The sequence below is a fragment of the Sphaeramia orbicularis genome, chromosome 4 (assembly GCF_902148855.1).
Source record: "Sphaeramia orbicularis chromosome 4, fSphaOr1.1, whole genome shotgun sequence".
NCBI classification, from domain to species: domain Eukaryota; kingdom Metazoa; phylum Chordata; class Actinopteri; order Kurtiformes; family Apogonidae; genus Sphaeramia; species Sphaeramia orbicularis.
Genome location: NC_043960.1, coordinates 54,595,017 through 54,611,849, shown reverse-complemented (window position 1 = coordinate 54,611,849; position 16,833 = coordinate 54,595,017). Strand labels below are relative to the sequence as shown.

General features: G+C 39.6%; 1 long non-coding RNA gene across 1 annotated transcript in view; it reads right to left on the bottom strand.

Annotated features, from left to right (window-relative positions):
* Window positions 1–1,385: 1,385 nt before the first annotated feature.
* The window catches only part of LOC115418066 (uncharacterized), a 106,479-nt gene continuing 91,031 nt past the window's right edge, over window positions 1,386–16,833 (bottom strand). Inside the window, exon 3 of the long non-coding RNA XR_003935240.1 lies at window positions 1,386–2,044. This is a non-coding gene — a long non-coding RNA (uncharacterized LOC115418066). The remainder of the gene's footprint in view (window positions 2,045–16,833) is intronic.

The following is a 16,833-nucleotide window of genomic DNA, read 5'->3' as shown; positions in this document are numbered from 1 at the left end:
TTCTTGCCGATACACACCCCTAATAATAACGCTAATAGTTTGATTGGAAAAACAGATGACGACAGCTAAGGAAAACAGTCCACTTTATCAGGGTTCTGTTGGTTTCTGTAAACTGGCTTTAGTCTGGTTTTGGCCAGCTCGATATGTAAAGTGTCCCGACATAACTTTTGTTACGACTTGGCGCTATATGAATAAAATTTGGTTGATTGATTTATTTATCAGCTGCTGTCGGTCGCCTTTTTAGATTCAACGTGAATTAAATCTGCAAATAAACACTTAAGATCCAACCTGTTCAAATTGAAATTCAAGTTTCCGCAATTTTTTAGGCTATTCATGAGCGTGTTTATTTGCATATTGAGGAGGGAAGTCAGATGTCAGATTTGGACATGAACAGACATGCAGGACAGATGTTACTGCCAGGACTGAATGAACTTGTCCTTGAGGAACTGTTAGATGTGGAAATACTGGATCATGTGTTGTGATAAGTGCCTTCCATTTCCTGTTCTGTAGTTGATCATTTAAGTGCAAAGGAGTCATTTTTATGCTCTCCGAAATGTTCGAACTTTTAAATGTGCTATATTTGATATTTTTTTCTCAAGCTACATGGCCTTCGCCTCCGCTTTCCCATCGTTTGTAACCGGTACAATGAGCTACTCTGGTGGGGAGTGTCATCATTTAAATACTGAGTTATCTGGAAAGAAAAACTGAAGGATAATAATAAAATACAGTGCTGCAGAACGCTGTTGTAGCAGAACCCGTTATTTAAGAATCATGCCAAACACCGAAGCCAAAAACTTGAAGCAGCCGTGGGTTTTTAGCCAGAACATGATCAGTAGGTACAGAGCAGATCCGGATCCAGATCCAGATCCAGATCCAGGTTCAGGTTCCTACTGGTGGTGGCATGCTTTAAAGAGCTGCATCTTTAAGAGAAAAAGCCAACAGTTGAACTTGGGCTCTGCTGTTTCCGCTCAACAGCGACTGTTCTTTGTGACATTCATGGATGTGTATGGTACGGAGAATATACTATATTTATACTTCTGAGAAAAATGTAAACATAGGGCAGCGATGTTTCTCCCTTCATACTGTACAAAGACATGAACTGTGTTAATGTTCTTGGTCGAATGAGAAAAGCTGGTCCCACTTGACAAACAAAAGCCTACACTATATTAAAATATAAAGATACAATACAGTATACTTTGCTACTTCGACGGCTGCCTGATCAAAGCTGTTGGGCAGGCATAGAAACTGAAGGACCCATTTCAGAATACAACAAAGTACACCTTCAACACTGTTCATCCATCTATTGAGTAATCATGACAATACAGGTCCTGAAAAAGGCCTGCCTTTTTTGTTCTTTTGTTTTTTTGTTTTTTTATGTTTTTTTCAACGCACACTCCATAATCAAAATTTGTATTGTTAGGAATCTAAATGTATTTCCTTTGTTCAACAACCCATAATACATTCAATACAACATTGGTATGGTAATTGTGTGTACTGAGAGACTTGGCACAATTGCTTCTTTTTTAACCATGTACAAAAACGGATGAAAATGTCAATTTTGCGCCAGTACCTCCCAGAGAAAGAGGCATAAAAGTAAATTGTTTTGGAGTTTTCAGGGTTTTTCAGATATGATTAGAGGTGGGGGTGCGAACTGATTCACAAGGTGGTCAATCAATCAATCAGAAAAACAAAGAAAACCTTGAGAGAAGAAAGAAAGAACATAAAAAAAACATCATAGTATTTACATAACAGAAATTTCACCAAAACGCAAAAAAACAAAACAAAAAAAAGAACAAAAACAAATCCCCACACAAAGTAATGCTGATCATTTTCCCCATCACGGCTTTTCAACAAACTGTACCAGATTGGACTCCAGCCATCAGCAATGTCAAAAAAGGATTCATAAATGCTCTTGACAGTCATTGTGTCCGGGATGTCTACTGTTAGTACACGCTGATGAAGGAGGAGAGCGCCAGGACCAGGTACTGGCAGGCCAGCGGGACGGGGGCGCTCCCTGTGCTCCCATAGGGTGCAGTGTTGGGCGCTGTGGACAGGAAACAAGAGAGGCACTGATTAGTTTGGACTGCACTGTCACTTTGTCACATTCATCATTTGCAAACCTGCATTCAGCTCAGCAGGGTGGTCCAAATGAAAACTGGAATCACCACTACTGTTGATTATACGGTTTATTCAGACAAGTCAGACTTCATAATTCATACACAACACAAGAGTGAACAGAAGAACTACACACAAGTACGAAAACACTATAAAACCTTCCACTACAAACCAAGCAGTGGTTCTCAGTCTGTTTCTGTGCCCCCCCCCCCCCCCCCCCCCCCCCCCCCCCCCCTTGGAGGATGATAAACCTCCAGCCCCCCCCTCAACACCAACAACATTGTACCAGTGATGCAATTAGAACTTTTATTGACAGAAACATCAATACTGTAACAATACTTTTTTGCTTTTCCTTGAATGATTTTTTGTTCAAATTAAAAACTAGAAAAGCACTCGAAGAGCATAGACGTCCACTGAAATAATATTTTAATGTAGATAACTGAATTCTTAAGTTCTATCACATATTTGTCAGTATTAGTTAAGATTTCTTTTGACGCGTTTCCACTACATGGTATTGGCTCGACTCGACTCAACTCTACTCGGCCTTTTTGCATTTCCACTACAAAAGAGGGCCTGGAATCTGGTATCTGGTACTACTTTTTTGGTATCACCTCTGCCGAGGTTCCAGGACTGGGGACCAGATACTAAAACATGACGTGTAAACACTACAGACCGCTGATTGGTCAGAGAGTCGTCTCTGTGACCCACCATTTTACAAAAACAGATATGGAAGTTGACAGTAAATACAGCAGTCGGTTAATCCACATGATAACAGCCCACAAAACTACACCATGGTTTGTCGAGGAGGTTCAGACGTAAAAATTTAGCACGAGCTTGACGAGAGAACACGAAATGAGCGAGTTCATCAGCAACTCTCTGAGCAGATGACACAGAAGCAACGCGCTGCATCGCTATGACGTTCAGGTACTGTAAAGTCGGTAGTATTCTGTAATGGAGACGGTCTCCAGAAATAGGACCTGGTACCCGAGTCGAACCGGTTCCACATGGTGAAAACGTGGCATTTGTGTCACTGGTTAGTGTTAAAGTTCTTAGGATAGGTCACTTCTTGGTCACATACTAAACTGACAGATTTATGATCCAAGGACTTAGGTTTTAACTCAGGCACACTTTTAAATACACATGCTCACAGACGATCGTAAACAACAAGAGATAAGAGGAAAACACTGTCAATATGGGGTTTTACGTAGAGTTGAGGTATCACATCTGCTTGACTTTAGAGTCAGATGACAGCAGTCCAACCCACCTAGCACAAGGGCCCATAGTTTGAAGATCAGTTTACAAGGATTATTAAAGTGATGTGCATTGGAATTTCTGGTTCCATTTCCCTTTTTTGGGTTGTGGATCCTCAGCTGAGTTATATTTTGTTTGTGGTCTGATCAAATCAATAATACATTTATACAAATGAGACCTAAAAGAATCTGGACTTATTCTTGAAGCTTCCAACAAAAGAACACATTAACATCCACCAAGGCAGATCAACCCCCCCCACCTATCACAACCAAAATGTAATCATTTATTCCTTGTGCCAGTATCAACATTTCCTGAATCAAAATCCATCCATAACTTTTTGAGTTATCTTGCTAACAGACAAACAGACAGACAAACCCCAATGAAAACATAACCTCTGCTGTTCCTTGGTGGGAATAACTTAAAGGTAATAACTTTTTTGTTGGAATAACACAAATAAACTCAACCAGACTGCTCCCTCAGACAATATTTATCCAAAAAAATAGGAAATACACAATTATCTACAACTATGACAGTAAAGTTCCTTTTTTCAGTCCAGCAAACACATGTTGGTTCCACAGATGAACATGTGACCAATATCAGTGGGTCAATGAGCCCGTTTCCACTGGACATCTGAGAACATTCAAGTCCAAACTGTCCAAACCGGTCCAAAACACAAACCTGTGTGTCCATGTGTCTTTTCCAGTCCAGTCCTTGTCCTTTGTCCAAACCTAAACTCTTTGTCTAGTCTAGTGACAGATCACCATGGCAGTAGATTGGTTTGGTGGACGTCCATAAAATGAGTCCAGGGTGCTCCAGCCATCAAACATTAGTTCCACTTGATACATGTTCTAACCTGAAGAACAGAATCAGTCGTGGTATTGAACTCTTCATGTGTGGAGTTACTGATCATGCCATCAGTTGGAAGTGACGATAATAGTGCTAGTTGGGCTCAGAAGCTTCTCATAAGGTTATTTTCATATTGCCCCAAGCTTTTATAGCCTATAATGCTGTGAAGAATAAAGTATCAACCTAATGAAAAAAAAAAAAAAAAGAAGAAAAGTTCAATTATGTACTGACACTTCAGGTTTTTAGTTTTGTATGATACACACTGCCTGGTCAAAAAAAGGTCAAAAGGTCCACACCAGTTTTAACTAAGCCAATATTTTAGATCCTTCCACTGGATAATTACTGCAGCAATTCATGTGTTACACCTCAATAAGTTCTTCAACCTTAACTGATGCAGTTATTAGATTCATGTCAGAAACAACCATCAGTTTGATAGAACATGAAAACTGGACGGCAGAATTCAAGTTCATCAGGTTAGAGAAACATGTTCAGGACATGAGACGCCATTTCACACATGGATTCATGTTCAGACCCGAACCCCCGTCACACTCATCTTTGGATGTTTTTTTTTTGTTTTTAATATATATATATATATATATATATATATATATATGTTTTTTTTTTTTTTTTTCAACCTTTATTTAACCAGGCTGGTCCAATTGAGATGGGGATTTCTTTTTCAAGGGAGATCTGGACATGATGGCAGATGGTCCACCAAACCCATCACCAACAGAAGATCAGCGCTAAATATGAACCCATAAAGACCCAGTGGTACTTTTATGTCAGATCCTAAATGAATTTTTCTCTCTATTTAACGTTGCGTAAGTGAATAGAAAGAATAGAATAAAATAGAATAGAATGCCCTTTATTGTCCTCAGACTAAATGTTCAATGATTTATACACACAATTTATTTCCATTTATTACGATATTACTATGTATTTTCCTATATTTAATTTCCTATATTTTATTCAGATGTTCATGAAAAGAGTAAATTTGAAGGTTATTATATCAAAACAGAGAAAACTGAAGAAAAAGTGACTTTTTCAACAAAACATATCATTAACTGAACCTTCCAGTATTATAATATAAATATAAGTAAATTATGAAGCAGCCTGATGTTTGAATAAATATTCTTAACCCATAGGGACCCAGTGCTACTTTGTGGCAGTTCCCATTTTATTTTTTATGTAGATTTCACCTTTCTTAAGGGATTTACTATAATATTATTATAATATTATCCACTGTATTTTGCCTTTTTTTCAGTGAACATGAGGTATTTTCCTGTATTTAATTCACTGATCATGTAGATGTTCATTAAAGCTCAGATTATGGTTGAGGTTATTATATCAACAACAGAGAAAACTGAATAAACAGTGTCTTTCTCAGTCCAATCTGTCATTAACTGAACATAAACCCAGTGTGTTCATCCACTGTTATTGATCCAACTCCATGGGTTTTACTGGGGAATCAATGTTGTAGAAGATAACGGTGTTTCCACGGTAACTACGGAGCCTCTGAATGTCCAAATGGGTCATATCTGATGACCATGAAAAGATGAAGCACTGTATTTTACACCAATTACTGCCATGGATTGACAGGATTAGTGGATCAACAGGTATAAAACATTTACATTAGTAGATGATTTTGGTTGGTGGTGGATGTTTGGTTCTTTATGGGTTAAAGCAACTCTGGATGGAAATAAAATGTGTGATATTAATTGTTACTACACATTAGCATTCTGTGGCATAAACGCTGCCATGCTGTATGTGTCCTGTAATCAAAGCCAAGGCGGTCCAATAAAATACTGGGTGTGGGACTCGACTGTGGCCAGAACACCAGAACATGGATCTGTCTCCCAAAATCCAATCCAAAACCTCCTTTGTACCTGCAGGGTTTTATTCAAAGACAGACGGTACATAGGTACATGTTCAACACATAATCAAATGATGGATCCATGCAAATGAGGGTGAGCAGGTAATACTTCCTAAACTCATAATTTTCTACATGAATAAAAATCTGATGCTCAAAACCAAAGCTGAATCTCTACAAATGAAAAAAAGGGGTGGCAGAAGTGACACAGTTGGGAATTATCGTAGTCAATAAATGGTCGTGGGAGAAACACATGCACAGAATCATATGAATATGAACTAAAATGACCTGTTTAAAACACTTTATACAACAAACTATTATGAGTCCAATCCAAAACAAGTTCCACAGTCAGCACCAGTACTTCATCAAATAATAGAAGAAAACTGCAAACAACTCACAAAGTAGTTCCTTTCATTCCCACAGCACTGCTTAAGAAGACATTTGACTAATCCATAAATATTCTGTGGGAGCTGAGCGTAGTTCATGCATCCTAACACAGATGTTTTTCATCTGTTCGGTCATGATGGATTCATTCAGAGCCTGTCTATTGTCTTCTGTGTTTGTGTTGTTCAGTCTGTACTAATGTGTATTACTGGGTGTTATATCAGTCTACTGTGTTTAGAGTTGAGCTGTACGACCCCAGGAAGAAGACCTGCTGCGAAGCAAATGCTCATGGGAATCTGAATAGACAAACAGACTTTTAGGCAAGAAGGAAACATTTAGGGAGGAACTTCAGATTTTTTTTTTGCAGATTCAGATATTACAAATCTTTTCATGTGGGTTGAGGAAAAAAGAATTCAAATCAATACTTAGACCCAACCCCATTTCACTCCTTGGCCCCTCCCCCTTACCCCTCCCCCTACATTTTGCACGTTCACGTGGAGGGGTATTCATTCATTCATTTTCTGAACCCGCTTTATCCTCACTAGGGTCACGGGGGTCGATTGGGTGTCCTAATTCTTGATGAGTCAAAGGGGGAGGGCTAAGGGGGAGGGCTGTTTGACCCTCCAAATAGAGATATTTCAGGACCACACTACAAATGGAGGGGTAGGAGAGATCTGCCACACTGTAAAAAAAATCTGTAATTTAACAGAATTTTCACTGTTTATTTTACAGATTTTTCCTGTATTTTTAAGATTCAGGAAAATATCAATGAAATGACAAAAACAGACTGTGATTTTACATGTCAAATGTAAAATAACATGAAAAAACTGTAACTGTGAATAACCATAAAATTTAAATTTTTTAAAAGAATTTTTTTTTCTTTTTTCACAGAAAAATACAGTTAAAATACATTTGCAAATGTATAATTTCACAAATATTTCTTTTCTATTTATGAGATTAAACTGTTAATTGAAAGTTTAATACTGTAAAAAAAAAAAAAAAAAAAAAAAAAAAAGAAAACGAGATAAAATTACTGACAATTAACCATGAAAGAAGTATTTGTTCTGTAAGTTTAACAAGACTTGTTTGTTAATTGACAAATATCTTGTGTAATTACGGGAGGTTTCACAAAAAAATGTTGAATAAATTTATTTTTGTGAATGTATAACATGTAAAAGCACTGATAAACTGTCCAAATACAGTTTTTATCAGTGGATTGTACAACTTAGTCTCATTGAAAATTATATATATATATATATATATATATATATATATATATATATATATATATGACATCCTTCTCTGAATTGTCTTATTCCTGCTCAGCAGGACTGCTTTACATTAAATAACATTAAAAAGCCCCCCCAAAAAAGAAGCAAAATCTCATGTAAAGTTAGGGCAAAAGACTGTATTTCAATTATGGAAAATTAACATATTTTTATGAGATGGTTACTGCCCGTTATTTAACAGTATTTTTTCGGCACCCCAGCTGCCGGAATATTACCGTTTTTTTGTGTTTTTTTTTTTTTTTTTTTTGCAGTGCACAATTCTGTTCGAATCATCGGCAAGATGGAGGTAAACACAGCAAAAAAGTGCAGCAGACAACACACAAACACACAAATGTACAGGTTTTCTTCATAAACCACTTAATCATTTGATCGTCCGTTTAATGCTGTTTCAATGTGTTAGATCGCATTTCTGCGGTTTGCGGTTGATAGACACAAAAAGATGACCAAAGCCCATGGAACAGAGACGGTTCCAGCTGCTGACGACATGGGGAATACTGTCAGAAACAAAGTTGTTGCATCTGTTTATAGCAACATCAGTGACTGATGATGATGTAACAGGTCTGGAAGGGTTGGACCATTTCAGAGAGGAATGTTTCACCTACGACCCCTTACAACTGTTTCAAGGGGTAGGGGTAAGGGGGAGGGGTCAAGGGGTGAATTGGGAGTGGGCCTTAATGATGATGTCATTGAACTGTTTTTGTGGAGAACCATACCAAACTCAAATTCTCATTCCATGCAGAGTATTTTATTGAGGCACAGAAAAATGACTGAAAATTCTACCACTTTTCTCACAATTTAAATTGTAAGAAAAATATGCAGCATCGAGTAGAAACCTGCCTCAAAACAATAAGTTCATTTTTAGTTGATTACATTCCAACGCTGACTCTATGAAATATTTGTATTTCTCTTCATCTAAATCATACGTAGTTGGGTGTAAAGTCACTGATTCCCCTTCTCCCCCTTTAATATTCCAGAAAAAAAAGCCATCAGTGGACAGAGGAGAAGAGGTGAGAGCGACACAAGGAGTTTTTTCCCCAAACGGAGGGAGCGGTGCTTTGTTCAGAGCTGTTTGTGTTCTTCTGACCAGCAGACAGCCACAGTAATATGAACAGGTCTCTGAGGACGCACAAGAGAAGAGGCTGCTCTGCCTCCTCAACACAGACGCACTCTTTTAGCTTGTAGCTCAATAAAGCACACCTCATAGGTTACAAAACACACACACACACCTGCATGTACAGGTCACATGCATGCCTGTAAACACCCACGGTCACATATGCACCCATACCAGCACAGCACGTCACTGTAAACAGGCTCTGCTGTACCAGGGGAAATCATGTGGTGCACAGTCCATATCAGCAGGGTGCCTCTATTTACACGGCCATGTAATTAGTTCACATTGTTACTCCTGTGATGTAGACCTCACATTGCACAAACACAACAACCACTACAGGAGCAGCAAGACAAACACTGAGAAAAGCCTACAGAAACGCAGCCACGAAGACAGAAAGACACATCCCTGTGACTTTTTTTTATTTTTAATGTTATATATTTGGAGGCTAGAACGACCCTTTTGTTACATGTTTTGTAAAAGAGCTTTATCACACCACATGGGGTTTTTATAGACTGTGTATTTATTACCAAGGGGTATTGTTTTAGGTTTGGTTTGTTTGTTTGTTAACACTTTATCAGCAAAACTATTGGTTGAATTCATACCAAATTGGGTTTATAGATTACCAGTGACCCGGAATAGATGTGATTATATTTTGGGAGAAGTAGGTCAAAGTTCAAACATTTTTTTTAAATTAATTTTAAATTATTTTTTTTCCCTGTTTACTTATAATGTCTAAAATGTGCCTATGCTGACATCAGTACACGCATAAATGTGATGACATCAGCTGGATCGATGCCAAAATAAGCTTCAGTTCATGTGAGGGGCGGGGTTTGTTGTACCTGGCACCACTTGTTCGGCTAGCATTGGGCTGTTGGTGCAGTAAAGTAAATCAAATGGGGTGGAGACTGATCTCTTTCTACAAACCTAATAGTTTATTGGTGACAATTTTCTCAAAAGATGAAAAAAAAAACACCCCAAACAAACCAGACACACAACCCATTATCAACTGAAACAGAAGTTGTTTCACCTGATATTTTCCAGCCTTATTGGTCCATATTCAAGTGGTTTACCTATTAGACTGAAAACTATAGCTCTGCTGACTGATGGAAAAGGGGACAGCACAGAACAGAGACGCCCATTTTGATGATGAGTGTGTTTGACACTTGTTCGGCCTGTGTGAACCCTCCTCTAACCCCCCCCCCCCCCCCCCCCCCCCCCCAGCGCTTTCACTTCTTCCTGCTTCCTATCTTTGTCTCTCTTTCTACCTCATTCACTCTTTGTTTCCCTCCTCTCTCTCTTTTTGCCCCCTCTTCTCCTCTCCAAAGTACAGGATAATGACACAGTTTTTCCTGGGCTGTGAGAGCGAGCTGAGAAATGGTAACCATAGCAACAGCTCCTGTCCTGCTCAGCCGGCCCACTGTTGCCGGAGTCTCAGTGCTCTGCATTGTGCTAGCAGCTAGCACAATGATTTAGGGTGTATGAGTGTGTGTATGTGTGTGTGCGTGTGTGTGAGTGTGTGCGTGTGTGTGAGGTGGTAGTGGGTGGGGAATAGGCAGATGTCACTGTTTCCCACCTTGAGTTTCTCATCCGATTAGTGTCAGTGTAGTTTCTCCACAGCAAATGCTGCAGTAATCACATTAATATCTTGTACACAACTGCATTTTGCGCAGCAGTTCACGGAGCTCGGAAGGCTAATTACTGGATCTGAGCCATGACAAATGTGGACTGGCCTGGAGTGTGAACAATAAACCCTTATACTTGATGGAGTGTTTAGTGAGGTTAGGGCCATACAGGTTTTTCTGGGCTTGTTTAATATCTCCTTGTTTCATTTGTAGCAGAAGCATGGGCCTCCATTGTTTTGACTGTGTGGGTTGGAACTTGCTATTTTAATTAAGTCCCCAACCAGGAACTGCCTGCAACACCATTAGCCTGCTTATTAAGATGAAGAGAAGAGAGGGAGAAAAGACACAGAGAGAGAGACAGAACACCAATGAGAAGAAAGACAGATACAGCAAGAGGAAGAGAAATCAAAGGACGAGAGAGCTGGGAAAAAAGACAGTGATTGAAAGGGGTATGAGAGCGAGGCAGCGGCGGCGGTGGCAGCGGCGGCAGCAGCGGACAGGAACGAGACAGACAGAGAACAAGGGGGGGCGCCGGGACTGAGCTCTACCTCTTTGGGGTTTGAATTTAATTGCCATGTACATCAGCACTGAGCTACAATGAAGTACTAGAATCCCAGAAAATATATCATAGAGAAACCAACAGTGTCAAGATGCGCAAATGCTAGGAAGACAAGTAGCGTTCCAGTGGGAGAGGAGCAGAGGAGGTAAGTGGAGATGAAAGCGATACACTTCAATTACTGTTTTGCAACAGGATTGAAATGAAAAACTAAAGCTTCCCCAGCACAAGCCAAAGTCATGAAAATAACCATGACAGGTTCTCTCTCCTGATTCTGGACTGAAGCCATCAGCTTTAAATAGCGTTCTGTTGAAGTCAGCCTCTCTCTCACCCTTCTTCACTCTCCCTTATTCCTCTCAAATCTCTACCGACAGCAGTTTTGTCACCTACATATCATATGCACAACAAATGCTAAGGCCCTGAACCTCAGTCACTGTTGACACAGATAATGAATCATACTGAAATATGCGACAGTGACACTCGGTGCAGGTTTGTGTTGAGTACGATCTGGAGTGTTCTGCACCGTACTGTAAAACACAGGGACATCATCATTCATTAAGGAACAGTCTGAACTCCCTTTCTTTCTATTCAGCCTTGTATGTAGATCAGGGGTCTCAAACTCATTTTCTTTCAGGGGCCACATTCAGTCTGATTTGATCTCTAGTGGGTCAGACCAGTAAAATAATAGCATAATAACCTATAAATAATGACAACTCCAAATATTTGTCGTTGTTTTAGTGCAAAAAAATCCCCATTAAATTATGAAAATACTTACTTTTATAAACTATCCTAACAAAAAAGATGTGAATAACCTGAAAAAAAAAAAGAAATTTCTTAAGAAAAATAAGTGCAAATTTAACAATATTCTGCCTCAACTTATCATTTCTACATGTGCTTTATGGATCAGATCTACAAAGACACTAAACACTGAGGAACAGGCAGAACATAGTTAAAATTGTGTTTAATTTTCTTTAGACATTTCAGGTTGTTCATATTTGTTCAGGTTATTCACATTTTATTGTTAAAGGATAGTTTGTAAATGTAAATATTTTCATATTTACCTCTTGCCAGGAGGTATTGTGATCACTTTGCTTTGTGTGCTTGTTTGTTTGTTAGCAAGATAACTCAAAAAGTTATGGATGTATTTGGATGTAAATTTCAGGAAATGTTGATACTGGCACAAGGAACAAATTATTAAATTTTAGTGGTGATCGGGGGGGGGGGGGGGGGGGGGTGCATCGATGACGACAACTGATCTGCCTTGGCGGAGGTCTGCACTCTCCGAGTGCTTTTCTAGTTTAACATTATTTTTTACACTAAAACAAAGAAAAATTTTAAGTTGTCATTATTTATAGGCGTTGTGTAATATGATTTTTTTCACATCAAACCAAAAAGAAAATATGAAGTCATTATTTTTTGTAGATTATGCTGTTATTTTACTGTAGATCATATTGTTCTGTCTGTGGAACCTGAACTAAAATGAGTTCAACAGCCTTGACTGTGGAATTTTTGCACTTTGCAAATTCACCCCAGGGGCCGGATTGGAACGTTTTGCGGGCCGCATTTGGCCCCTGGGAGGCATGTTTGAGACCCCTGATGTAGAGGGTAAGGTTTGTGCATTCATTCAGAAATCATCTGTTCTTAGCATGTGCATCATATACTGCACAGGTGTCAAACATGCGGCCTGGGGGCCAAATCCGCCCGCCTAAGGGTCCATTCTGGCCCTTGGGATGAATTTGTGAAATGCAAAAATTACACTAAAATATTAACAATCCTTTTAGTTCAGGTTCCACATTCAGACCAATTCAATCTCAGCTGGGTCAGATCAGTAAAGTACTATCATAATAACATAAATAATGACAACTCCAATTTTTTTCTCTTTGTAAATATAAATATTTTCATGTATTTACACTAAAACAAAGTATAATTTTGAAAAAAAATGTGAATAACCTGAACAAATATGAACAACCTGAAATGTCTTAAGAGCAGTAAGTACAATTTTAAGAAGATTCTGCCTGTTAAATGTTTTGTGTGTTTGTAGATCCACTGTGATCTGTAAATTACAATGTACATGTGTAAATGATAAACTGAGGCATAATATTGTTAAAATTACACTTATTTTTTCAGTTTGTTCATGTTATTCACATTGTTTGAAAGGATAGTTTGTAGATGTAAACCTTTTCATAATGTAAATTTACTTTTTTTGCTCTTCAACCTAGAGAACATTTTGGAGTCGACATTATTCATATATTATTATGTTATATTATTACCTCTGCCAGGAGGTATTGTGATCACTTACTTTGTGTGTTTGTTTGCGTGTTTGTTTGCAACTTTACTGGAAAAGTATTTCAACCATCTTTACCAAATCTTCCCCACAGATAGGCCTAGGCCCTGGGACCAACCCATTAAATTTTGGGCCAAGTAGGCCGAAGTTCAAGGTCACAGCAAGGTCACAAAATCTACAATTTTCCTATCTCTCATCATTGAGCAATTTTTGAAAATTCACAAAAAATTCAAAATGACTCCGATTAGCCTCCAATTTGATCCACCCGTAGCTTAGGACAATATTTTGTATCTGGCACAAAATTGTCCACATCCACTGTGGAATGTGGACTCTGTGGACATTTACATTTAACATTGAAATCCCATTTACCACACATTTTTCATTATAACTCGACAAATATTGATTGGAATTGAATGTAATTTGACATATACATGACTGGTACCAAGCTTCAACTTTTTCTGCTGTATGACCAACCTGAAACTGTTGAATTTAAAAAGAAATACTCGATCCACACATGCACACCGTTCAGGGTGCTTGGCGGAGGTTTGCGTTCTCTGAACACTTGTTATATATGTTATATTAATTTACTGGTCCGGCCCACTACATATCAAATTTAGCTGAATGTGGCCCCTGAACTAAAATGAGTTTGACACCCCTGATATGTTCAATGTTCAATGTTATGATATGTTCAAGAGCTATGGAAAAAGTGCAAAAAAAAAAAAAAAAAAAAAAACCTCCCACATTTTTGTATTGGATTAAGTCTCTAATTCATACATTTGTCATTTAGTGGGTGATTCATCCCCTGGGTTGGCCGTATCCTTCAAACAGGCTGTCACAAACAGCACACAGACGGCAGCCAGCCAGGCAGCATCCCAATCCCCCAGAGGACATGGCTTCAGAAATGGGCTCTTCTGAGCATGGGGAGGGGGAGGGGTTCAGTGTCCTTGACCATCAATCAGTGGCCTCTGGTCCTCCCCCCACCGCTCCCCTGAGGAAGCCCACATGAGACACTCCTGAGCCAGAACTGATCCTGTACACACCATGCTGTAAATCGGACTAAATCCCGCTACATGCGAGGTTCACAGCAGCCACCAAAGGGGTCTTTAACACAGTGCAGCGATCACTAAAGTTGATTTTTTTCCTCCAGTACACAGCACTGTGTTTGGTAGGAAGTATAAGTGGAATATGATGCAAAGCACATGACATTTGACGTGTAAATGCTTAGCCTTGAAATAAGCCCTGTGCTGCTTACATACAGACTGTGCAAGCGCTTTATAGTGGGTGATCAAGACATTTTCCATGCTTTGCCGCACAGTCCACTGACAGTGAAATACACTCGTCCTCTCCACCATTCATCTACCCTCTTGCCTGTAGCGGTCGGCCATATTGAGTCGGTGCACAATTGACTCGCCGAGCCATCAGCTCATTCATCCATTTCCCTTTATTCCTCCTGTTCTTGTATAAGCAAAATGTTCATCATGACCAGATATGATGTTCAAAACTCATCACCTTTGTCTCCCATTGCGATCATCACATGCTGCTGCTTGATGGAGCCCTTGTTCACACGGACCTTGGAGCTCATTAGCCCCACCAATCATTTGCATTAGTGCTAGTAATGAAAAGCCTCCATTAATAAGATGGCCTTCAGAGATCATTTACCCTCCTCTGCCTCCCAGCGCTGCCATATCCTCACTCCGCCCCTTTCACCGTCCCTCCCTCCCTCCCTGCCTTCCTTCACATCCTGGTACCTGCCGGTTATCAACACCCAGCAGAATGCTTTTAGGGGCTGGACTCCAGGCTCTAATAGCTCCTCTCAGCATCAGTATCTGACTGAAGACTGAATGAGTGAGAGAGACGGGTCACCTGATAGCTCAACTGAGTGAGCTGGGGGCTCTCGATTGCAGGCAGACTTTGGCCTTCAGCTTGACTTAATCAACGCCACTGTGGGGTATCTAGACACATAAGAGAGCCCTCAGCACAGTGTGAGCTTGAGGAAAGGATCCCAACAGGGAGGAGATTTCCGCCATTCTCCATACAGATACTGTTTCTTTTCATTATTGATCCACCTTTCTCTCTTACACTGACTTTCTTTTCATCTTTTTTCACATCCTCCTCACAAAGGATGGGAATTTTTAATGCCAGCCACTTGAACTGAACAGACAAAAAGTCGGACTTTCATATGATTCCAAAATTCAGTCACCTACACCCACCTTTATTGCACCTATCAATTCAAGGACATGCTTTATGCAGGAAATGCAATGAACTTGCAAATGGTGTACTTTATATGCACAGCTGATGGATAAATCTACATTTTTCAAATGAATTTTCCCATGTAGCTTTGCTCTTCATTTTAAAATGTAAAGGGTGGATCCACATAAGCCTGTTCTGTGAATAAACAAACAACCCCCCCACCCCCTCAGAAAAGGCAGTACAGTGTGGATTCATAGTTAAAGCAACCATTATTAATCAAAGTATTTCCAAAATCATAATTACTCCATGACTTTGACTGCTCCCACTAAATCTGTTTAATGTTAGAGGCTTAATAATATGCACAGGGACACAAACAAATGGCGTCAGCATGTAACAAGTTCCTGCAGTTCCAGTTTCTTCTCCCTCTCTGACTATATAATAATCTCCCTCTCATATTTGGGTCTCTCACTCCCACTCTCTAATAATTCCCCGTGCCCCCAGTCTCTCCCTCACTTTTTAATGCTTATCAGGGTTTTATTTTTGCACGCATCCTGCTGCAGGCCCAAGGATTTCGCTGAGTCAGCTGCTGTTTGGCTTCTGCATCCGCGTGATGACAGCGGCAATCTGGAGCACTTTGTAAGGGATGTCTTATGACAAACTGAAGCTCCTTGCATCTCCATGAGCTGTTCCATCAGTACAGACTGATAACATCTGATCTCCAACCAGGAGGCAGCCCTCTCTTCCTGCCCTCTCTTTTCTACCCATATCCTTAGCTGTTAGCCTCCTAAAATAGCAATTCCCCTCTGTTATGTATGTGGGATTATGATAAGACAGCTCTCTTTTATCAATTTCCATTACCGTGCTGATAACACAGCAGGGCTGAATGTAGAGGGTTAAGTGCATTTTCGTCTTGATGGATATAAGATAACTTTATCAGTGCAGACTGCCTGGTTATCACACTTCACCTGGGGCTAGTTGCACCTGACTAGAATTCGTTCACGTTGAGCTTCTCTGTATAGGCACACAATGAGGAGAAGCCGGAATTTGCTCGGATGGTCATACTGTATGCAGAGCGATCCATATTTTTTGTTCATATTTACCTACCCTGAGCTGTTAATTGATTTCTCACAAATCAATTTGGTGGTTTACAGAAATTGTTGGACCAAAAAGGGCCAAATCAATTGCCAAGTGATTAGCATGTGCAGTGGATTATTTCTAGCTGAGGCGCTGCATAAGACTTGAGGCAGCGTGGAGGAGAGTCACAATTCAATGGAGGTACACGCCATATGTTTATGTTAATTACTGGTAGCTCAAA